A 25,431-nucleotide genomic window follows, 5' to 3' on the forward strand; every position below is an offset into this window, starting at 1 on the left:
GACCATATTTTTAGTTTTCTGAGGACCTCTATACAGTTTTCCACAGTGGCTGCACCAACGTGCATTCCCACCAACAGCGTAGGAGCATTGCCTTTTCCCACACCCTATCCAGTGTTTGTTATTTGTAGACTTTTTAATTATGACCATTCTGACCAGTGTGAGGTGGTACTCCAAGGAACAACATTTTAGTTGACTAAATGAATAAACATAATGGAATGTAAGAAATAAAACTTAACCACAAGGCTTTAAATATGAAATAACACCAGAAAATTATCCATCAAACCAATCACAACCAATTGGGAAAAATCACTCCAGGTAGGAATTTAGGATGAGAAACTCAAGTCTTAAACAATCACTGGAAGACTGTAGAGAATATATATGTAGGGTCAAATTTCACTGGTGGCTCAAACGGTAAAGCATCTGCCTACAACTCGGGAGACCCAGGTTCAATCCCTGGGTTGGGAAGATCTCCTAGACAAGGAAATGGCCAACCACTCCAGTATTCTTGCCTGGAAAATCCCATGGACGGAGGAGCCTGGCAGGCTACAGTCCATGGGGTCACAAAGAGTCGGACACAACTGAGCGACTCCACTTTCACTTTCATGCAATATGGAAACGAATCCATGAGAAAAACTATGCTCTGAAAATGTTCTGTAGTCTGGTGAATATTGCACTGATGCCAATTTCCAGTTGTGATATCCTATTACAGTGATGTATGACGTCCTTGGGCTTCCCACGTGGCTCAGTGGGTAAAGAATCCACCTGCAATGCAGGAGATGCAGGAGCTGCAGGTTCAATCCCTGGGTTTGGAAGATCCCCTGGAGGAGGGCATGGCAACCCACTCCAGTATTCTTGCCGGAGAATCCCCATGGACAGAGGAACCTGGTGGGCTACAAGGTTGCAAAGGGTAAGACATGACTCAGCAATTGAGCACGTATGCACGCAAGATGTCCCTATTGAGGGAGGCTGGTTTTTGTTTTATTTGGGTTTTTATGCAGCTTTTTCCCTAACTTCCTCTGAATTAAAATCATCATTGTAAATGATTGCTTTACATTAGTTATTTATCATAACATTGATTATTACATAGTATGTTAGTTATAGTACATACACTGATTTGTGTATAATTATTTCTAAATAAAAAACATTTTTTTGCAAGGGGGCTGTGGAACCAGCTTGGAGAAAGAACATGCTGTTGTGCTGGAAACCCAGAAGGGCAGGATTGCTAAGAAGCCACGCTGCTGTATGAGTAGAGAGGTCCAGGGGCAGACGATGCCAAGCTGAAAGCACGCATCCCAGACCACTGATATTTATAATAACAGATACCACAGATCCATAGATTTACAATCTAGTCTTTGCAAAGGGGATTAGAAAAAGGAAATTAGACAAAATTTTCAGTTTATAAATAAAATAAATTCATAAATAATTCAAGTTCCCAGCATAGTTTCTTGGTATCTCTTCTAAGGTATCTTCACCCAAAAGAATTTATAGTAAGCAAGTTTTCATAGGATTTTTCCAGTTTATAAAACAATTCCACATGAACGCTTTTATTCACCCACCAAACCATGCTAAAATAGAAATAGATAAAATGAAAACACTGAATATTCATCTAACTCTTTCATTTGCATTATCACATTTCCATGCAACTCACCAGTAAAAGTGTGCATTTCGTAGTTCTCTAAAGAAAAAGCACCATCTTTTCATGTCTTGGTATATATGGCTTCTTTAGCTGTTACAAATTTCTCCTGGGGGGCCCTGTGCCTCTTCATACTCTGTTCCACCAAGATATTGCTTCCTCCTTTTCCTGAAAGAGACTGAGTCTGATAAGATATAAACAGGCATCCCCAGACGTGCTGCCCTTGGGAAAGGCCAGAGTTGACCAGCACACCAAGATCTGTTCCTCAGCCGCCTGTCCCTGCTCTAAGGACTTAATCCTTGGTCAGCCAAATCTAGCATCCCCATGCAAAATAAAAAGGAGAAGAATAAAGTTGGTGGTAGGCAGAGGACTTAATAAAGGTCCCAGTTAGAAGGAGCTCTCTCTCAGGCATATTTATGCCCGTCACACAATTGTAAATGAATCTGGTAGCTTATTTCTACCATTAACTTTCCTTGAGTCACCTTTTCCTCCCCTGTAGGTCTTCATGTCAGTGTTCTGATGGCCACAGATATTTCAGGGGGCAAAACCTTGCTGCTCTCAGGGACTTTACAGACCAGTAGGAAGACAAACTTCAGATTATCTTAGAACTACTACATCTATGAAGCAACATTTATGAAGTTTTACAAAAGGAAAAAAAAAACCATGAAAGGGCAATTTAGGATAATAAACAAGAGAGAGTAAGGGAGAGCTAAGGCAAACTTTATTTTTTGGGCTCCAAAATCACTGCGGACGGTGACTGCAGCCATGAAATTAAAAGACGCTTACTCCTTGGAAGAAAAGTTATGACCAACCTAGATAGCATATTGAAAAGCAGAGACATTGCTTTGCCAACAAAGATCCGTCTAGTCAAGGCTATGGTTTTTCCAGTGGTCATGTATGGATGTGAGAGTTGAACTGTGAAGAAAGCTGAGTGCTGAAGAACTGATGCTTTTGAACTGTAGTGTTGGAGAAGACTCTTGAGAGTCCCTTGGACTGCAAGGAGATCCAGCCAGTCCATTCTGAAGGAGATCAGCCCTGGGATTTCTTTGGAAGGAATGATGCTAAAGCTGAAACTCCAGTACTTTGGCCACCTCATGCGAAGAGTTGACTCATTGGAAAAAACTCTGATGCTGGGAGGGATTGGGGGCAGGAGGAGAAGGGGACGACAGAGGATGAGATGGCTGGATGGCATCACTGACTCAATGGACGTGAGTCTGAGTGAACTCCGGGAGTTGGTGATGGACAGGGAGGCCTGGTGTGCTGCGATTCATGGGGTCGCAAAGAGTCGGACACGACTGAGCGACTGAACCGAACTGAACTGAAGGCAGGTGAAGGGCAAGTCAAAGAAAGCGTCCTTGAGGGAGGAACACAAGTTGACTTTGAAATGATGAGGGAAAAATGTATCAATCTAGGGACTTCCCTGGTGGTCCAGTATTTAAGCCTCTGCACTCTCAGTGCAGAGGACAGGTTCAATCCCTGGTCAGGGAACTGGATCCTGCATCCACCAACTAAGACCTGGTGCAGCCAGTATCAACATAAAGGAGGCTGAGAAGAAAGAGCGAGAACCTTCTGGGCAGGCTTTCCAGAGCTGTCAGTCTAAACTCCATGGGGACCCCAAGGGAATCCTCAGAGCTGCCTCTCCACTGTTGTCCTTCACAGAGTGCTGTGGGTGGCAATGTCATCTTTCTAGGCAACTGAGCTGGGAACTAGCAAGAAGGAGAAATGGAGGTTCATGGCTCTGAATCAAGGAGAGAAAAGGAGATGGAGGCAGAATGTGTCATGGAAAGAGCAGGGCTTTGGTTACCAGAGTTCACACTTGGACACGGCCAGCTTCTTAGCTTTGTGACCTTGGAAAAGGTGCTCTGACATAGTTGTGAGGGTTGACTGAGAATAGAAATAAGCAGGACACTGTATCCAGTGCTGAAAAAACTTGTACAATGTGAGAGTTGCAAGTTAAGCTTTATGTGGGACAAAATGAAAACTGAAGCCCAGGAGACACTGTTTCAGACAGCTCTGAGAAACTGCTCTGAGGAGGTGAGGGGAGGAGTTAGGACATATAAGAGTTTTGCAACAAAGAGTAAATAGTTGGAAACATCCAAAGATACCTTTGATTAATCTGAAACCAGATATGTCAAGTTAAAGAATTTAGTGCTTTTCTATGTATGGGAAGATGCAGGAGTCTGGACTCACTGAAATCATTCCTTGGATATTCACCTCAGTTATCTGGGGCCAGTATCCTGTATCTTGGCATCCTGAGTTCCCTCAGGGCTCACCAGCTCCCTCTGATGATGGTGACATCCTTGTTTACTGATATGGCAGGAAATATTTTATTTCTTGAAATATTTTATTTCTCACCAGTAAGGATTCATTAAATGTTCGCTCTCTTCTCTCACTTTCTCCAGGTTCCATATGCACTAAATATACCCCCTGCCTTGCAATTTACACACTGAAGCCCTAACCTCCAATGTGGCTGTATCTGGTGTATCTAGAGATAGGTCTTTAGGGGGTAATTAAGGTTAAATGAGGTCATAAGGGCTGGATAGGGGGGCTGATCCAAAAGTACCATGGCCTTATAAAAGAGAAAGAGAGAGAAAGGTTTCTCCTTTGTGAGCAGACACAGGAAGAGGCAGCCATCTTCAACTACGGTTGGGTTCCCATGAGAACCTGACCACGCAGGCACCTTGATCTCAAGTTTCCAGCCTCTTGAGCTGGAATGTCAATTGTCTATTGACATTGTCAGTTGCTGGACTTCCCGTGTAGTCCAGAGTTAAGAGTCCACCTGCCAATGCAGGGGACACAGGTTCGATCCCTAGACTGGAAAGATCCCAAATGCCTCGGAGCAACTAAGCTTGAGCACCACAGCTGCTGAAGCCAGTACACTCAAAGCCCAGGCTCTGTAACAAGAGAAGCCACCCCAACGAGAAGCCCATGCATTGCAACTAGAGAGCAGGCCATGCTTGTCACAGCTAGAGAAAGCCAGCACACAGCAACGAAAACCCCGTGGAGCCAAAAATAAATTAATAAAGAAAATAGTTTTAAATTCTGTTGTTGAAGCCACTAGCCTATGAAATTTTGTTATGGCAGCCAAAGCCAACTAAAACAAGTCTCCATTAGAAACTTGCTCTTAACAGATCATCAAGTGCAAATCATAACTGCAATGACATCCAACGAATGGATTTATGAAAGGGCAAAAGAAGTGAGTGTAGCCATTAAACTTGAGCTGGCTTCAGGCTTGAGCATTTTCAAAGGTAAACATGAAAGTGAAGGTCACTCAGTCGTGTCCTACTCTTTTCAACCCCATGACTGTATGTTCATGGAATTCTCCAGGCCAGAATACTGGAGTGGGTAGCCTTTCCTGTCTCCAGGGGATCTTCCAAATCCAGGGATCAAACCCAGGTCTCCCGCATTGCAAGCAGATTCTTTACCAGCTGAGCCACAAGGGAAGCCTCAATTCATTTGGTATTTGGATATGATGACTTCCAAAATAAAGACCTAATCTGGGTCAAGATTACAGATGATGCTTTCCTATGTGGTTGAGCAGAAATGTTTTCTCCTTGTTTTTATTCTTACTGTTGCATGTGAAATGGAAAGACACTTAGACTCTAAGGAAACAAGTAGTGGCCAGCATGGAGAAACAAGCATCAAGAGATGGGACGATGGGGGGAAAGGAGAAATATGCTCCTTAAAAGGAGAAAAACAAAAAGTCAAGGACCTGGGATCCCAGGCACTAAGAAGTGTGAACTGATCCCACAGATGAATGGGACATGACTGCAGGACCACACCATTGTCAAGGTGTTCTCTGTAAAGTGCTGTGTTGGACGCTGGCAAACACTGCTTTCCAATTTCAAAGCCTGCACAGGCTGACATGTAGCAGCTCAGTGAGGACCTCATTTGAATCTCACCACAGCCTACAGAGGTGAGCACGGCAGAGAGGTATCCTGTCCTCAGGGATGGAACTATGGTTTGGAATATTTAAATGAGGTTCCATCGGCTAATATGGCTTCCAGGGTGGCTTGGTGGTAAAGAATCTGCCTACCAAGCAGGATGTGTGGGTTGGATCCCTGGGTTGAGAAGATCCCCCCAAGAAGGAAATGGCAACCCATTCCTAGTATTCTTTCCTGGGAAATTCCATGGACAGAGGAGCCTGGCAGGCTACAATCCATGTGGTCGTAAAGGGTCAGACATAACTTAGCAACTAAACCACCACCACCACCACCCCTGGCTGGCAAGTGTATAGGCAGTGGCCAGGCCCTGCTTTTCTGATTTCAGAACCAGTGTCGTGTCCACGGCAAATGTTAAACTTTGCTCCACCTTGTCGTCTGATCTTGACCTGATTTTCTGAATCGAAAGTTTTCTCCATGCTCCATCCCATTTTCCAACCTATATTCTCCTCCCTCCAAGTCACTCGATGACTTCTTCTAGCACAAAAAGTAATTTTGGTGGAACATGAGCATCACAAGAAGAGAAGCATGTAATGTGAGCCAGGTTGGTAAAAATCCATCATATAGTGTAATTGCTTTCTTCCTTGATGAAGCTTATTCACAGTGATCACCATACTACTGGGTTGACCAAAAGGTTCATTCAGATTTTTCTGTAAGATGTTATAGAAAAACCTGAACAAAACTTTTCGCCAGACCAACATATGACCAAGCAGGGAGAGCTGTTATTAGGATCCCCATTTTATAGCTGGGAAAACTGAGACACAGAAGAACTAAGGACAGAAGTATCCAGTGACGTGTGCTAAACATCAAGAAAGTGAAAAAAAGTGAAAACGCTGGTCATTCAGTGGTGTCTGACTCTTCAAGACCCTGTGGACTGTAGCCTGCCAGGCTCCCCTGTCCATGGAATTCTCCAGACAGATTCTCCAGTCTCCATGGTGGCTTTGAAGGTAAAGAATCTGCCTGCAATGTGGGAGACCCAGGTTTGATCCCTGTGTTGGGAAGATCCCCTGGAGAAGTGAATCGCTAATCACTCCAATATTCTTGCCTGGAGGATTCCATAGTCAGAGGAGTCTGGTGGGCTACAGTCCATGGAGTCTCATAGTAAACATCAAGAGCCAGATTTCAAACCTTTGTGTCTGTCTTCACCTCCAAACAGGGGACAGAGCTCTGGTTTGACCACCAGGAAGTCCTTTGGTTCCAATCCATCCCCTCACCACCTGTGTGGTCCTAGTTTAGACTTGTTACCCCCCGACTTGATCTCCTGCCTCTGTAAACCGAAAGGGCTGGGTGGCCTGGTCTCCAAGAGCAATCTCTAAAGAGGTTCGTGAGAAAACAGTCACCACCTGCCCTGAAGACCTGTCAAAGGTGCCCTGGTTTTTCCCCAGCAAGAAACATGAGACTCCGTTTCACTTGAATTTTGCATTGTAGAGCAAATATCGTCCGGACTCTGTGCTATTTCTCAAGTGCGATTCGGGGAGTGAGCCAACGGAGAGAGGAGGAGATTTGTTTTTGTTTGTGAGGTTCACAAACCCTTCTTTCAGGCTCAGTCAAACCATTGGGAGGTCTGTGTAGGCCGCGGCATCTCCGCATTGTGTGGGGCTGGCTGGTCTCTCTCCCCCTCTGCCTCTGCTCAAAGTCTGGGAAGATGCTTTGGAAATAAACCAGGAAATTACTTATCAATCTAAAGCCCCAAAGAGCTATGCGTCCTCCTCACTGCCAACGGGAAGAGGATTTCACAGGAAAGTTCCACATCTGTGTGCAGTAGAGTTCAAAGACACCGGCTGCCGGAAGGTCTTGCGAGGGATGTAAGTACAGCGTCCGCTCTTGAGATTGAAATGAACAACTGTAGGCTTTTTTCTCCCAGAGATGAGTCTTTTTTGGCTCGCGCGGGTATTCCTCTTTCTCTGCTCTACTCTGAGGGTGAGGGGGTGTTTACTGACCCAGACTTACTCAATGACACATCTCCTCTGAGGGCTGCTCCTGCGGAACAGAAGAAAGTAAGCAAAAGTCGTCAGAACCGGCTTTGCTGGGTTTATTTTGCAAAAAGCCCTGACTGGGTAGACACCCTCCCTCGTGGTTATAGATCCACAAACAAGAGGAGTGTGAGATGCATGTGCACACTTCTGGAACGAATGGAAGGGGCTCCATTGCCTCCCCAGGAACACAAAATTGTCACTGCCTCTGAGCCTAAATAATTCGAGTGAAAGGTGTTCCCTTTGTGTTGTAGGCTTTCGAGTACAGGAGAAAGGAAACATTAGCGTTCTTCTTCTCCTGTGGAGATTGCCTTGTGGCCGTATAAACTGTGAGCTCAATTTATGTTTGCAGTCAAATGCTCTACCACTGAGCCGATACCCCCCTCAGTTTATCTTGGGCTAAGGGTACTGATTTATTTACTTTTATTTGTGTATTTACTTTTATTACTAAAATTAATATTAAATGCATTATTATTTATTTTATTAAATAAATGTGCCTGTCCCTGCACGCGGCTGTAGGGGAGATAATACATTCATTGCAATATACGAATGTAAATATCTAGATGGTGTTGGTAAAACTATGGGTTTGTATAAATGGTATTTGCATGAATGGATCACGTAGTTTCATAAATAACACATGGCCCTAGAGCATGTGTCTTTTACGAGTATTTTCAATCAGACTGTGGTTAAGATCTGGGAAGTCATTGCCAGCATGTAGTTCTTTTAAAAGAAATAGCTCTGTTCTGATGGACTTCTGTGCCATGAGTCCCCCTGGCTTTCTCCGGGACCTCGTGTCCTTTTCCAGGGTCCCTCATCAAGAACCCCATGGCTGCGGGAACACATGTGGTGCAGGGAGTCGTGAGATGGAAGGCTGCACGCTTGGAATGTGAAAGGAAATTCTTCAAATATGGGGAACCATGTACTGAGCCTTTGCCCTGCGTTTGGCACGCTGCTTGCCATGTGTCTCGTGGTCTGTGGAGCAGGTGGCTCTGGTGAAAAGCGGTGTGTTTGGAACCAGAGCACTTGGCAACTTGTCCCCAGTTAGCCTCTGTGTGACCCAGTGTCAGTTATCTAACTCCTCTGTGCCTCGATGTCCTGTCCATAAAATAAAGGTAATGACAGTGGGAAACCCAAGTTTTACACCTGGATCAAAGGAAGATCCCCTGGAGAAGGGAATGGCAACCCACCCCCATATTCTTGCTTGGAAAATTCCATTGACAGAAAAACCTGGCAGGCAATGGTCCATGGGGTTGCAAAGAGTCGGGCATGACTGAGCGACTAACCCTAACTGATTAATTAATTAGCAGCGTTCATGTGAAGCTTGAGAATTAACGGAAGTCATGTTTTCATCTGTCATACATAAGCCACTGTTCTGTTGTTGTTCAGTCGCTCAGTTGTGTCCAGATCTTTTTGACCCCATGGATTGTAGCCCGCCAGGCTCCTCTGTCCATGGGATTCTACAGGCAAGGATACTGGGGTAGATAGATCCCTCTTCCAGGGGATCTTCCCAACCCAGGGATCGAACCCAGGTCTCCTGCATTGCAGGCAGATTCTTTACCAGCTGAGCCACCAGGGAAGCCCAGTGAAGGATGGTAATGGTTATCCTCTAGAAGGCCCTCTCTGTTAACTAATAGGCCCTTTAGTTAGTATTAACTAAAGCAGGTCCTATTAACTAAAGCAGGTCCCAGGTCCCTGTGTTAATAGTTCTTCGGAGGGTTTGGATGTGCATCAAATCTCAGTTGCTGTCCTCAACATGTTTTGTAAACTGGACAAAAATGGATCACCACATCTCATACAAACTTCACCTGAAGAAGGTGAAAAGTTCTGTTAAGGACACGAGAGCTCTTTTCCCCATTCAAATTTATGGATTACCCTGTGGTCAGAATCAATGTTATTTCAGAGCTATTTACTGTCTTGTTTCTGTCCCAGTGTTTTCCTCATCTCTTGGCACACGTCACCTTCTAAGTCGTGACCATCTGAACTGCTTGTCATCAGCCCCTCTGATTGCATCAGTCTCCGATGATTAGCAGAAGATACATTTCTTTCCCTTTGGAGGCTTTTTGTCAGTACAAGTCAGTACCACTTGGTGGAATTCACCACCATATTCGAGTAGCATGAGCTGTGTCCATAATATGAGAAAATGATTCAATCAGCTTTACACAGAGAACCAGCAACATAGAATGTTTACTGTGCTGAATAAAGTATCATCAGATCGATTCCTCTGGAGACTAAGGCAGTGCAGAAAGACACAAGCCAACAACAGAGGGGTGTCATAACCCAGTCTGCGCGCTTCAGAGGCCTCAGAAAGAGGCCGCACAGGGCATGGGAGAACAGGAACCACTGAACATTGAAAATGATTTCTGGTGATGGCAAACTTCAGGGTGTGGAGCGACATATCCCTGGCTTTGTATTCTGGCTTCACCACTTTCTAATGCCAAGACTCGCTGGTGTGTCTCCTCTCAAGAGTGTACAACAGACATAAACATCTCAGCATAGAACCCAGCATAGTAGGTGCTCAATGACCAGGGGTTCCTTTCCTCTCCATTGTGGTCCATTCAAGCCACAAATATTTATTGAGCATTTCAGTTCAGTTCAGTTCAGCTCAGTCACTCAGTCATGTCCGACTCTTTGTGACCCCATGAACCGCAGCACGCCAGGCCTCCCTGTCCATCACCAACTCCCGGAGTCCACTGTCCATTGAGTCGGTGATGCCATCCAACCATCTCATCCTCTGTCGTCCCCTTCTCCTCCTGCCCTCAATCTTTCCCAGCATCAGGGTCTTTTCAAATGAGTCAGCTCTTCTCATCAGGTGGCCAAAGTATTGGAGTTTCAGCTTCAGCATCAGTCCTTCCAATGAACACCCAGGACTGATGTCCTTTAGGATGGACTGGTTGGATCTCCTATTGAGCACTTACTATGTGCCAAGTATTATTGTAGATAGAACAGTAAACAAGAGCCTAAGCCTATGCCTCCATATCTTTAGACGAGGAGACAACAGAATGACAAATCATAATGTAATTTGGGAAACTGAAAAGTGCTATGAAAAAAATAAAATCTGATCATGAGACAGAGTGACTAGCAAGGGCAGAAATGGGGGTATTTCTTCACCTAAGGTGGTCAGGCATTGCCTCACTGCGGAAGTGGTAGTTAGCATAGTCTGGAATCATAAGGAAAACACCAAAGCCGTGGTTAGGCCACTAACTCACCATGTGACACTACACAAGTCACTGAAACTTGTTAGGTCTGGGCTTCATGACCTATGAACTGCAGAGCTGGAGGAAACCTACGGGGCTTCTGTTAGTCCTGAAAGTGTCTTTTGTCATTTCCTTTCCTTGTCTTGGGATCCTATGCCATGAGTAATGGTATGAAAAAAGAAAAAGTCCTTGAACTAAACTATACTCCAGTTATTTCATTCTTTCATTCCATCTCCAGGGGATTTTTTCAAAAAGTTTTTCCTAACATAGATAAATGAGTAGGTCCTCAATGAATGAAGATTAATTAATGATTCTTTTCATAAAGCTCAAATCATCACAATTCCTAGGGATTACATTGCTGGAAAAGACGAGAACCACCGTATGGCAGATTTTTGGGGATGAATTTTGTAGCTTCCCAATGACTTCATGTGTGGCTTCGAGTCTGAAATCGCACATATGTCAGTGCAGCCAAGATGCGAAGCTGCCAGAAGTTGGCTGATCCAACGCTCTACTAGCCAAGAGTCATGTGCATGGCTTTAAAAAACAATGCCTGGTCTGAAACATTTCCTTTCTTAAAATGGTGCAGCAGATCTCCTGTGGGGCTGAGATGGCATCCATCCAAAGTCAAGGTCACAGTGCAGATAACCTGTACCCGAGGAGTCTTTGTCTCTAAATTCGCCAAATATTTGTGGCCAGAGTATTCTTGGCTGTAATGATCCAGATGACTGTCTAATTACTCCACTTTACTGTGAGCACCACGGAGTAAAGCCCAATCATGGGTCAACAGCTTAGAACGAGAGTTTTGTGTTCATGGCTAAAATGTACAAGTCAATATTTTCAATTCTCAAATGCTGATATTTGGCACTTAATTTATAAAATTGTGACCTCTCCAAATTGCAAACACATTTTTAAAAGTTGTTTTGAAGACACGGTCCAATGTTAGAAAATCCAGTTAGAATCAAAAGGCTGAAATATTTATTAGAGCAAAGAGGATGAGACTGGGACATTGGAGTTAATTAACCGGCAGAGAGAGAGAAAGTCACTCAGTCGTGTCCGACTCGTTGGGACCCCATGGACTATACAGTCCATGGAATTCTCCAGGCCAGAATACTGGAGTGGGTAGCCTTTCCCTTCTCCAAGGGATCTTCCCAACCCAGGAATCGAACCCAGGTCTCCCGCATTGCAGGCAGATTCCTTACCAGCTGAGCCACAGGAAAGCCCTTGTGGCAGAGAGAGTTGTGGTCAACTCCGTGATGTTCCTTGAAGCTCTAAAACGATCATAAGCAGTGAACTCGTGTCCAATAGGGAGAGCAGTGGGGTAGGGAACTATACTGTGCACTTACATTTTTTCAAATTAATTTTTATTGGAGTATAGTTATTTTACAATGCTGTGTTAATTTCTGCTGTACAGCAACATGAATCAGCTATACATGTACATTTATCCCCTCTTTTTTGGATTTCCTTATTTAGGTCTCCATGGGGCACTGAGTAGAGTTCCCTGAGCTATGCAGTAGATTCTCATTAGCTATCTATTTTATGTTGTTGTTTAGTCACTAAGTCTTATCCGACTCTTTTGTGACCCCATGAACTATAGCCTGCCAGGCTCCTCTGTCCATGGGATTTCCCAGGCAAGAATACTGGAGTGGGGTGCCATTGCCTTCTCTAGGGGGTCTTCCTGACACAGGGATCGAACTGGCATCTCCTACCCTGACAGATGGGCTCTTTACCACTGAGCCACCAGGGAAGCCCTGTCTATTTTATACACATTAAAAATGTCAATAGTGTATATGGGGCTTCCCAGGTGGTGCTAGTGATACAGAATCCACCTGCCAACGCCAGAGATGCAAGAGACGAGGGTTTGATCCCTGGGTTGGGAAAATCCTCTGGGGTAGGAAATGGCATTCCACTCAGTATTCTTGCCTGGAAAATTTCATGGGCAGAGGAGCTGGCAGACTACAGTCCACGGGGTTGCAAAAAGTCAGACAACTGAGTGACTGAGCGTGCGTGCATGCGCACGCACACACACACACGCACGCACACACAATTGTGTGTACATGTCAATCCCAATCTCCCACTTCATCCCACCCTCCCTTCACCTCCTTGCGCACTATGTTTAATGCAAATGATATTTCAACCTTTTACATGCATGACCCCTTGCCACGATCCTACTGTCGTGTGGCTATGTCTCTGCTTATGTTACAGATGAGACTGAGATGCGGTGTAGTTGAGTAACAGTAGTTAAGTTCATCAGCCAGTAAATGGTGGAACTACAGCTTGGATCCAGGGCTGCCTTAGTCCGCAGCCAATCAGCATGCCACTTGACTACTCTGATTCAGAAAGATAAAGGACCTTTTAATTCCCACATGCACTACACATCCTATTTAAGTTAAAAAAAGAGAATTCACTGCAAGTTTTTAAATGTTGAAATGGCCTCCTGAGGGACGAGGCAGAGGATTTGTCTTCTTTGGAGGTCTATTAAAACCAGATCAGTTATCATATACATCTGGTATGACTCCAGTGTGGTCCTTTCCCAAGGTGGAAAGATAGCAAAATGATTTCCCAAGTGTCCTTCTCGTTTTCCCATCTGAAGACTAACTATCACTGCAAGGCAGACACGGGGGTGACAGGTTCAGCCCCCACTTCCGACTCGCCCTCTCCTGCTCCATGCCAATTGCTTTGGCTGAAGGGATGGCTAGACTTTCTGGAAGAACTGTAGCCACTCAGTCACTGCTAGTCCTTTCCCCACAATTAGGGACAGATCTCAGCTCTCTCCTACTTTGTGCCCAACTAAATGAACACCATTCCAATGAGTCTATTACCTAATTTGAGCCTGTACGTCCAATGCTTCAGAACTATAAATCAGGACCAAAGTTGCATAAAAATGGAACATTGTTGGAAAGCAAGACTGTCTTTTAAAATTCTAGCTATTATGTATATCAGCTAGGATTGCATTTGTGAGTATTAGAAAGCCCAGTTTCTTTCACATGGAAGAGGTTTGTTTTTCTCACATAAGAAGAAGCTGAGAAGTAGGGGATCAAAAGATGGTGTAACATTCACTCATCACCAAGAAACCAGGATCCTTTTATATTCCTGTTTCAACAGTGTTAGCATGTGGCTTTCATCCTTATGAGAGCAAAATGGCTGCTGCAGCTCCAGGCATTGAGTGCATATCCCAGACAAGAAAGCAAAAACCTTCTTGTTAAACTTTGGCTTTTATTTGGGAAGGAAAACCCCCTTCTGGGACTTTTCATATGCCTCTTATTGGCCAAACTGCCACCCCTAGCTACAAGGGATCTGGAAGTTTGTACTGTTTCCAGTCTTCCATGTAGAAAAAAGGCAGGGGAGAAGTGGATTAGGATGGGTTGCAAGTGAGCCAACCTACAGTATTTGTCAAAATATGCTATAACTATGTTTGTAATTTGATACTACATTACATAAAAAAAGTTTAGCTGCATCTATTTTAGTACTTGACTGGAAGCATGAAAATAATTTTTGAAAAAAAGTGATAAGAAGTAGGTGGGAACAGCATTCTATCTGAAGTACTACAAAGTAATGGAAAGACGTGGATTGGATGTCAGACCAAAGTGTGAATCCCAGCTCAATAAATAATTAGTGTGGAATGTCTCTGGACCTCAATTTCTTTTATTCAAAATAAGAGTAATAACAGCTACCCATAGGATTGCTTTAGAATTAAATTAAATAATATATAAAGAGTCTGACAGGTAATAGACATTCAAGAAATAGTCATTCTCTTTTCTTTTGCTTTGCACCTTTTATTCTGCAAGTGCAAAAACCTTTATAAAACCCAATTCAGCCAAGAACTGACAGTTGAAGGCTCAACCCTTTGATTGCAAGAAATTAGAACAAAGCCGCTGAATGGTGTGTATGTAGGCTTTCTCAATCAACACACGCCAAGATTCTTTCATTTTGGGCTTCATCACATTATCTTAGCAAACCAGACAAAAATGTCTAAGCAATTTTGTTTTTCAAGCTGCTTCGTTTGCTTCAAAGTGCCATCTGCTTGTGACATGTTACAAAACCGAGTCAATAGAGCCATTTGGTGACCTTTTAAAAAGTGACTTCAGTGTTTGTTACCAAGGGATATGGTTCCTAGAATTTGTGCAATTTGTTCTGTGTTGTCGAGATGTGAACTGAAACCTTCACAGAGACGTTCAGCTGTTTCAATACATTATCTTCATCTTACCCCAGGAAGCCAGGTTTTAAATTGACTTTCTTTCCATTTTAATTATCTGCCCATGTCACTCCGACCTTTCCAGTCAAAGATGGATGATTAGAGCTTATCACCTCATAGTCACCGCTGTGAAATTAAAAAGAGGAAACAAAACAAACTGAAAAGAGCCCACAGATTTGCAGAGCCGGAATCTAGCCATCAGCCAAGATCTGATTTCTGCACTATTTTAAGGTGGGGAAAAATGAGAGAATGCAGTCCAAAGCCACGGGTTCTTGCTCACATATGAATTCTGTGACTTTTATCAATCTATTTAAACTTATTTTTTGGATTCTTAGCTGGAAAAAAAAGTGAACATGCCTGCCCCTCCCATCTCACCTGGCTGATAGGAAGATCAACTAGCAACGCGCTGGTTGTTGTTGAGTCGCTCAGTCGTGTCCTACTCTGCGACCTCATGGACTGTGGACCACCAGGCTCCTCTGTCCAGGGAGTTTCCCAGGTGACAGCACTGGAGTGGGTTGCCATTTCCTTCTCCAGGCGATCTTCCTGACTCAGGGATCAAACCCACGTCTCCTGCATTACAGGCAGATGCCTTACCATCTGACTCACCAGGGAGAGAACCACGTCCACACGTTGAGTCACCTGGCCCCATAGTAGCTGTGCTTATACTCAAAGACTCCAGTCTCTACTGGAAATGTCCTCCTGAAAAGCCTTCCTGGAAGCACTCCTTTCAAACCCTCCTGACACTTATTACTCTGTCCATAAAGCCTCAAAACCAGAACAGAAACCATGGAGGCCCTCCACTGTCCTTATATGTTCCTTGCCCTGTTTAGACACTTCTGCAGACACCTCCCCCAAGCCTCTCACCCTTAATTAGGTCAGTCTCTAATTTCTAGCTGGTCTTGGCTAGAACACTCTAGAAACAAAGGAGATCTGGGAAATTTTGGGCCTTCATTTTGTTGTAGTTAGGAAATAGTCATACCACCTACTCCCAAGCACAGGATGGCTGGACATACATAGATGCTTTTAGGGAGTAACCTCTAAAGGGTAGATTTGCCTCCTTCACCCCTTCTGGTATTGTTCAGTTGCTAAGTCATCTCCTCTTGGGGTCTACAATATGCCATTAACCAGCAAATTTTATTTTCCTTAGAAGAACAGAGAGGCATGGTGGTTAGAGGTGGGTCAAGGGAGCCAGGTCAAGGTTATTTCAAGGACAGAAAGAGACTTGTGCCTTAGTACAGGCTGAGAGCAACCAACCAGTGGTGGAGGTTGAAGATATAAGAGAATGAGAGAAGGTCATCCAGGTGAAGTGAGAGGTGGGTTCAAACAACCACCCCTGAAAGGCTTTGCTGTTGTTGTTCAGTCACTAAGTTGTGTCTGACTCTTTGCGACCCTATGGACTACAGTATGCTAGGCTTCCCTGTCCTTCACTATGTCCAAGAGTTTGCTCAGATTTATGTCCACTGAGACAGTGATGCCATCCAACCATCTCATCCTCTGCCACCCTCTCCTCCCCCTGCCTTCAATCTTTCCCAGCATCAGGGTCTTTTCCAGTGAGTCGGCTCTTGCATCAGGTGGCCAAGGTAGTGGAGCTTCAGCTTCAGCATCAGTCCTTCCAATAGACATTCAGGGTTGATTTCCTTTAGGATTAACTGGGAAAGGCCTGGGCTTGAACAATCATGAGTCCTGACTCACCTGTGTCCACTGAGACAGGCAGGAAGCGAGAGAGGATAGATGGGAATGTGAGTAAATTCAGGATGGTCCTGTGTGTGTGTGTGTGTGTGTGTGTGTGTGTGTGCGCGCGCGCGCGTAGTCACGTCAGTCGTGTCTGACTCTTTGTGACCCCGTGGACTGTAGACCACCAAGCTTCTCTGTGCATGGGATTTTCCCAGCAAGAATACTGGAGTGGCTTGCCATGCCCTTCTCCAGGGGATCTTCCTGACTCACGGATCAAATCTTGGTCTCCTGCATTGCAGGTAGATTCTTTACCACTGAGCTACCAGGGAAGCCCAAGTTAAGGATAGGAGGGAAATTGAAGGAATCATGATGATGCTCTTTGTTCTTCTCTAGAAGGTTGGAACTGAGAACATTGCTTAAGATCAGGACAGTGAGCTGGTTAAGTGTGTATTGCAAGCATCCAGACAAGTTATTGTAAGAGAGTAAGTAAGCACTAGAAAAAAATTATATTCCCTTCTTTCCACTTGGCAGGTTTGAAATTGATAGCAAATGTTTGTCTCCAAAAGGCCTCGTATAAAAATAGCCACCACGACACCACCCATATAGTGTGCATTTTAAGTGAAACACATGAACATTCCCGAAACTTTTATTTTAAACTCTGAGCTATAAAGACCTCTCTAAACTCAGCTCAGTTTTGGAAATAACTTGGCCCAAGTGCAGCCTGTGTCAGAGAGGCCCTGTGACCACACGTATTCTCTCCGTGACCCACGAGTCTGGAGAATGTTCTGGAACTTCTCCAGCAAAGAGGTGCGTGCAGGAGGAGACGTGCTCTCTCGGAGCTTTGGGTTTTAGTGCTGTGGAAATTGCTGCCGACATGACAAACGAGAGGGAGATAATTTAAAACACGGGCTGTTCGCCTGTTAGGCCTTTGAAGATCTTAATAAGCATCAGCTTTCCCGAGCCGGATCAGGTCCTTTGCTCCCAAACGTTTCAGATTTAGACTGTCTCCCTTGGAATATTTAAAATCGTAAGGGTCAGTTAGGGGAAGTTTTGTGCTCAGACTTGAGGGGCAGCTGGTGGAAGAAATGGAGCAGGCGGTGGCTTCTGCTGGGAGCTCTGGCTTCTCGTTTCCTGGCCCGCCCTCCCCTCACCCACATTATGATGGGAAGAGCACAGCCAAGAGTGAACCAGGTCTAGATTCAGCCAGGGTTTCAGAAATCCCAGGAGAATTCTCTCTTGAGACCAAGGGAAGGAGTTTCGGGTTTCTTGAGCAGTGATTTGCTCAACCTCTCTCTGTCTTTGTCTCTCTCTGTCCATCCATCTCAGTCTCCTTCGGTCTCTCCTCCCTCTCTCTTCTTCCTTCTCTATTGCCCTCTCTTTCATCTCTTTTTAGCATTTTTGTTTAATTTGTTTTTGGCTGTGCTGGGTCTTTGTGCCGTGATGGCTTCCTCCGGTCGCGGTGAGCGGGGGCTGCGCTCTAGTTGCAGTGCGCAGGCGTCCCATTGTGGCGGCTTCTCTTGTTGCGGAAACACGGGCTCGCCGGGCCCTCGGGCATCAGTAGCTGAGGCTCACAGGCTCAGTAGTTGCGTTCCCCCAGGCTCTAGAGCACAGGCTCAGTAGTTGGGAGGCATGGGCTTAGTCGCCCTGTGGCACGTGGAATCTTCCCGGATCAGAGTTTGAACCCATGTCCCCTGTATTGGCAAGTGGACCCTCTACCCTCCCATCACTGAGCCACCAGAGAAGCCCCGCTTTCATCTCATGTAACTAATTACTGGTCTCTTTGGCTTGCCTGTTAGCTTCTGTGGTAGCTCAGATGGTAAAGAATCTACCCACAATGCAGGAGACCCGGGTTCAATCCCTGGGTCAGGAAGATCCCCTGGAAAAAGCAATGGCCACCCACTCCAGCATTCTTGCCTGGGAAATCCCATGGACAGAGGAGCCTGGTGGGCTACAGTCCATGGGGTTGCAAAGAGTCAGACCCAACTGAGCAGCTGACACTTGGCTTGCCTGTTAGGACTTTTGGTTACCACAAACCCTCTAGAGTCATAGGGAAACAGGATTCAGAGTCCATAAAAGGCTGGCACTATTCTAGGCACTTGGGACAGAGCTGTGATGAAAACAAACTCCCTCCTGGCAGAGCCCATCTGAAGGATAGACAAAGAAAACACAGGTGTGTGTGTGTGTGTGTGTGTGTGTGCCACAAGTGATGGGGACCATGAAGAAGAAAGTGAAGCAAGAGAGGGCAGGTGTGCTGTTTAGACAGATGGGTCAGAGAAGCTGGGGCCATGGAAAGCCACCATCTGAGCTGAGACTTGAAGGCAGAGGAGTGAGCCACACCAGCACCTGGGCTGGGCTGTAACGAGCAGGAGAGGAGGCAGGACTGATGATGCTTAGCTTGTTGCAGGAACAGGAGGATGCCAGGTGACTGGAAAGCAGCACATGAGGCGGACATGTGAGGTCAGAAGGGAGTGGAGGTCCAGAGCATCTCAGACCTAGGGCTTTGAGCTTCATCCTGAGGGATGACAGAGAGTGCTAATAGGTTCGGACTTTAGTTCCAAGACCACTAGGACCATTGTTCTGAAAATGGACTGTCGGGTGGCCAGGCTAGAGAGATGACGTCATCCCCGCTCTGGTGCTCGGTAGACTTGCCAGGACGCTTGTGGTTTCAGTGCCAGTCGCAGGCTCCCTTAACAAACAATTCACAATAAAGTAGACATACATTGAAAGTCTGACAATCTTCACCTTACAGATTACATCTTACATTAAGCCGTTCTGCCTAAGGACAGACAGACCCCATCATAAGGCCAGTCATAAAATGTAATGAAGTTGACTAAGTACATTCTATTTGTGGCATTTTATTTCACCAGCCAAAAAGCTTAAATACCAGACTGTTATGTTCAAACCCAGACCTAGAAGCCAAAGGAAAAAGCTTTCTGTTTGTTTTTGTTTTCCCTGGACCTGCCTTTGCTGGCAATGGGAGTAATATCCACAGAGAGCACGAACCATGCCTGAGTCCCAGCCCAACCCACCAGGGTTCTGGGGTCCTTCTTCCGTGTTTGTGACCCAAGCACCAGCTCTAACAAAATGTTCCTTTGCTTGGCCTGTCTCTTTCGCTTGAGACTCCTCCAGGGCCCATGTGGAGGGAGGCTGACTACAGAAACTTTATAATTAAAGAGTTAGATGTGTGTGAGCACTCATGGGTCCCCATTAAATAGTATTTATCAACATTGCTAGATTTTTTTTAATTAACTTTCATTGGAAAGACTGATGCTGAAGCTGAAGCTCCAATACTTTGGCCACTTGATGCAAAGAACTGATTCACTGGAATATAGTGATGCTGGGAAAGATTGAAGCCAAAAGAAGAGGGTGGCAGAGGATAAGATGGTTGAATGGCATCACTGACTCAATGGACAAGAATTTGAGCAAACTATGGAAGGTAATGAAGGACAGGGAAGCCTGGTGTGCTGCAGTCCGTGGGGTCATAAAGAGCCAGACAGAATTTAGCGACTGAACAGCAATGGTTGCTTTACGGTGTGGTGTTAACTTCTTCTGTACAGCAAAGCGAATCAGCTCTATGTAGACATATAGCCCCTCTTTCTTAGATTCCTTTCCATGTAGGTCACCACAGAGCATTAAGTAGAGTTCCCTGTGTTGTGCAGTAAGTTCTTGTTAATTATCTATTTTATGCATAGCATCAATAGTGCTAGCTTTAATTATTTCATCAACCTGTACACATCCCTAATACTCACCAGATATTGTTCTAAATGCTTTGTACTTGGCAACCAAAAGCATGAATGAGAATACCTACCTTCAAGCATCTTATATCTTATAAGGAGAAAAGGTGATACAAAAATAAATAAGTAAACACGCAGTGTCAATGAAAACAATGCACAATCTAAGCGTTGCAAGTTATCTTTTATTCAGAGAACTTGCTAAGGACTATAGCCCAAGAGACAAACTCTCAGATAATTCTGAGGAACTGTTCAAAGAAGGAAAGAGGGAGCCAGGATATATAGGAGTTTTTGCTGTAATCAAACATCAAAAGATTACTGCTAATCACAAACAAACAACTCATGTTAATGATTTTACTGCTTTTCTATGTACAGGAAGATGCAAGTGTCTGTCCTTACTGAAACCAGTTCTGAGCTACGCATCTTAACCGTCTAGGGCCAGCGGCCTGTTTTTCTCCATGCTGAATCCCCTCAGGGTGTGCCGTCTGGGGCAGCTGCAGTGGCTGAGGGCTTATTGACCACAACATCCTGTTTACAGGAATGGCAGGCAAACTTCTTTGTTTACTGAAGTGGCAGGCCACATTTTTTGTCCACAATAGCATGTTAGATGATGACATATGTGATGGAGAAAATAAAGTTTAAAAGGGTGTGGAATGGTTGGATTTGCAATTTTTAGAATAATGGTCCAGAGAGGCTTCATTGACCAACTGCAGCTTGAGAGCAAATCTTTAAAAAGTGGTAGAAAATGATGATACAAGTGCAGATATAGGTGTAGACGTCAATTAAGTGTTGGTGTAGGTATTGGTGTAGATAGAGTTACAAGTAAGTACAGATGATAAACATAGAGAATAAATGTAAAAAAATTAATAAACAGAAACCTCAATTAAATAAAATTAGGAGACTAGAAGGGGAAGCTCTCATGCCCTGTGAGCAAAGACTCCTCTTCCCCCCTGCCAAGGGTTCAGCCAGTTAAAAGCCACCAACTCTTTATCAGAGCCCTCCCAACTTCCTCTTCCTCTGACCTGCAGACTGTCATACAGAGGGAAATCAGAAAGAGAAAAGCGAATACCGTATATTAACACATATATGTGAAATCTAGAAAAATGGTACAGATGAGCCTATTCACACAGCAGGAATAGAGACACAGACGTAGAGAACAAACATCTGGACATCAGGGAGGGAGAGGGAAGTGGGATGAGTTGGGGGTTGGGATTGACATACATGCACTATTGTGTATAGAATGGACAACTAATGAGAACCTGCTCAATGTCCTGGGCGGACCTAAATGGGAACGAAATTTTAAAAAGAGGGGATCTATGTATACAAATAGCTGACTCACTTTGCCATATAGTAGAAACTAACATAACATTATAAAGCAACCATACTCCAATAAAATTTTTTACAAAAGAAGAAAAAAGGTCTTCCCCTGCTGTACAGGGGCTTGCACACAGCTCAGTGTGGTTTTGCAGAGCACAAATTGCAATTCTCTGTTGATCCCGAATAAACCTTAGCTACTAAACAACAACAATAACATAACAGAAGATACCTTTATGGTTCTCATCACTTAGGAAATTCCAAGAGTTTTAGAAGCTCTAGTGGAAGACCAAATATACATATATATACATATATATATATATATATGATATACATATATTACAATATCACAATGACATAGAAGTAGAGATGCAATAGAGATAGAGACAGAGACACACATCTGCGGGAAATCTTTCCACGCAGGAAGAAGAATGTAAGCGATCTTTCTGTGACAAAAATATGCTTCAGGAGCTGCACAGAGACAGTATGGCTGGAGCCGCAATGAGTGAAGGAGAGAGAAGTACACGATGAGGCAACTTGGTGGAGAAGGGCAGACCTGTTGTTCATTCTAAGCCTTTCACTTTTGCCCACAGAAGGGTCATATGGACCTCCCATGAAGGATCAGTCTGGGGATCATAACAGTATTTCTCTGTTGAGTGGCTTCCCCAAGAGCAGGAGCAAGAAGTGAAGTGAAGTCGCTCAGTCATGTCCAACTTTTTGCGACCCCATGGGCTGTAGCTTACCAAGCTCCTTGGTCCATGGGATTTTCCAGGCAAGAGTACTGGAGTGGGTTGCCATTCCCTTTTCCAGAGGATCTTCCCAACCCAGGGGTCGAACCTGGGTCTCCCACATTGTATGCAGATGCTTTACCATCTGAGCTACCAGGGAAGAGCAAGAGCAAGAGCAAGAAGTCTAGATCAATCACTAATTTAGACAGGAGATTCTGTTGATAAGGGCAAAGGTGGCAGCTATAGAGATGCTGAGCAATGGTGAGATGCTTGAGATAATGTTTAAGATACTTGAGATAACATTTAAGGAGAGTCAGAAGGATTCATGGGTAAGAAGAGCACGAAGGGGTCTCCAAGTTATTTGGCCTGGACGTCTGAGTTTGTTATCAACTAGGGATCCAACAATTGGGGAAGCACACATAAGGAGCTCCTTGTCACACACGTTAGGGTCATGGAATCTATTAGATACACACGTGGAGATGTCTAGGGGTAATTGGATGTGAGTCCAGAGTTCAGGAGGAAGCTCTGAATTGGAAATAGACATCTCAAGTCATGTGACTGGATGGGCTCACCAAGCAAGAGAATGTCGATAGAGAAGAGAAGGGATCTGAGGACTGAGCCTGGGTTTCCACATTTATGGGTTAGGAGGAGTCGCAGACCCAGGAAGGGAGGCAATGAAAAACGAAGGACAAGAGGAAAACCAAGAGACAGTGACTCCTCAGCATGAGTGAAGGAAAGAAAGGAAGAGCAGTAAGTCAAGTACCAAAAGGACTGAGAAGGGATCACTGATTTAGACATGTGGGATTGTTGATGACCTTGACAAAGGTGATTTCAGAGGAGTGGTGGGCTGAAACCAGACGGGGTAGGTTTAGGAGAGAATGTGAGGGCTGAATGGTAGACAGGTGTAGAGATCATTTATTCAAGGAGTTTACAATAAAGAAGACAGTGAAATGGGGCAGTGACTGGAGGGGAAATGTCTGAAGAAGGTAATATATAAGTAAATGTACCTAGTATATAGAGTAATATATATTACTGCATATATAAAATTTACTTTATATATTTCTATACATTATTGTATGATTATATATGTATATATAACCACCCATATAATTTCCACTTCTATACAATGTATGTTGTGTGTTTATTACACTCCCACAGAAACCGTGAAGCCAGGGTAGGTGATGGGTTTTCTAAGTAGATACATAAGTCACTGAGAATTATAACAGTGATGTTGGAGAGAGTGACGGGGCCAGGAGCCAACGTATCCAAAAATGAGGCATGCAGTATAGATTAGGAGATGACTGGTGGATGGCATGGACTAACGACATGAGACTCAGTGCTGGAGGGATACTAGAAGGCAGGAGAATGAATGATCTGGAAAGAGCAGGAAGGAGCAAAGAGGTGACTCACTTCACCTCCAGGCCCAGTGGAATGAGGAGTGAGGTAGGAAGCAGCTACCATTTGAGTGGGCTTCAGGGAGAGCGATGACCTCAGTGGAGATCTGGGCTTTGGTCAGAGCAAGGAAGTGAAAGGACATCCACAAAGGAGGAGGAGAATACAGAGGACTTTGCTGGTATGGGTGGTTCCAAGGGAAACCAGGGAAGGACATCTGGTCTACCCCTGGAAGGAGTGGGAGCTAGGCTGCAGAAGGGGCCATCAGAATGAGAGTCCATGGGATGAGTGATGACCTGGGACCATGAAAGACATAAAGTTGCATAAAGGATGTGATGAGGCTTCCCTGAGGGTCTCAAAGCAGAGTGGTGGTGAGTGAGGCTGATGAGGAAAGGACAAGCAAGAACCTTGACAGATCCACAGAGGCTTGGAGCTGAGAGAGTGGGAAGCCTTACCTGAAGCACCCAGGAAGTTCTGAGATGCCTTCCAGGCTCCCAACATAGACTTTCATGAACCCTCTAGAGAGGCGCAGCTGCATTGGTAACCCTGGCTGAGATGTGAAAAGGCTGGGGAGGCAGGAAATCAGGCTGATGGGGTCAGCAGAGGCAGGTTATGGAGAACTGTACATCATGCTGAAAACTTCAGCCTTTATCCCACAGACTTGGTCTTTGTGATGGGACAAGGGCCCTTAGGAACATGATGGTTTTATTTCCCCTCCGACCTAACTATTTGGGGAGTGAGGGGTTTACCAGTTGTATATGTCAGTGTTAAACCAGAGAAGCAGAACCAGTTGGAGGTAATATATACTAAGAGATGTATTGTGAAACACTGGATTATGCGGTTGGGAAGATCGTCTGGAGAGTCTGAAATCTGTCAGGGAGACCTCCAGGAAAGGCAGACTAGAATCGTCAGGGATGAGCTGATGCTAAGGTCTGTAAGTGGAACTTCTTTCTCAGGGAAGCCCCAGCTCTCTGGTTCAGACCTTTAAACTGATTGAATCATGCCCACCCAGATTATCCAGGAAACCCTCCCTTACTTCAAGTCAACCAGTTACAGTTCTAATCACATCTACAAAATACCCTCTGTGCAAAAGCTAGATGAATGTTTGGTGAAAACCTGGGAACTCAAGGGTAACCAAACTGATACATCAAACTGAGCATGACATCCGTGTGTTCCTTAAAACCTATAGATTCATTTTGGGAGTTCCTTCCGTAAACAAGAATTCATGGAGCATTCATTATACGAAGAGGAGCGAAATGGTCCACCTTGTACTTCAGAAAAATCAGGTCTTTGGGCTTAAGTGGTTAAAATTCTTAGGAAGGAACTTGAGCACACAGTACTAAAAATAAAATATGACTTTCTCCAGTGTAAATCCATGTGAATTATGGTTGATCTCAGAGGGAAATAAAGCAAGTTGGAAAGAACCCCAAAGAAAAGTTATTCCAAATTTCTCTGGATATTTCAAGAAAGGTCAAATTTGCCCAGTATGCAAAGATTCTTAAGCAATAGTTCAAAATTCCCATCTTCTACTAAACTTATGATTAATGAATTGACAGATATTTATGGGCACCTAATCAGTATCAGGCATTCTAATGAAAATAGGGGGAAAATAATTAAATCATAAAATTAAATAATGCCCTGAGAAGCAATTTCTCTGGA

The 25,431-nt window shown here is 44.5% G+C and overlaps 1 protein-coding gene across 2 annotated transcripts in view; it reads left to right on the plus strand.

The window, feature by feature from the left end:
• The window catches only part of C1QTNF7 (C1q and TNF related 7), a 128,389-nt gene that overhangs the window by 40,810 nt on the left and 62,148 nt on the right, over positions 1–25,431 (plus strand). Inside the window, exon 1 of one of the 2 annotated variants that reach the window (XM_005208316.5) lies at positions 7,081–7,379. The exons of the other annotated variant lie outside the window; for it this stretch is intronic. The gene's annotated coding sequence lies outside the window, so the exon portion shown is untranslated. Of the gene's footprint in view, positions 1–7,080; positions 7,380–25,431 lie in introns of those variants that run through there. 2 annotated transcript variants of the gene reach the window in all.

This window comes from Bos taurus, chromosome 6, assembly GCF_002263795.3.
Source record: "Bos taurus isolate L1 Dominette 01449 registration number 42190680 breed Hereford chromosome 6, ARS-UCD2.0, whole genome shotgun sequence".
Classification (NCBI taxonomy): Eukaryota; Metazoa; Chordata; class Mammalia; order Artiodactyla; family Bovidae; genus Bos; species Bos taurus.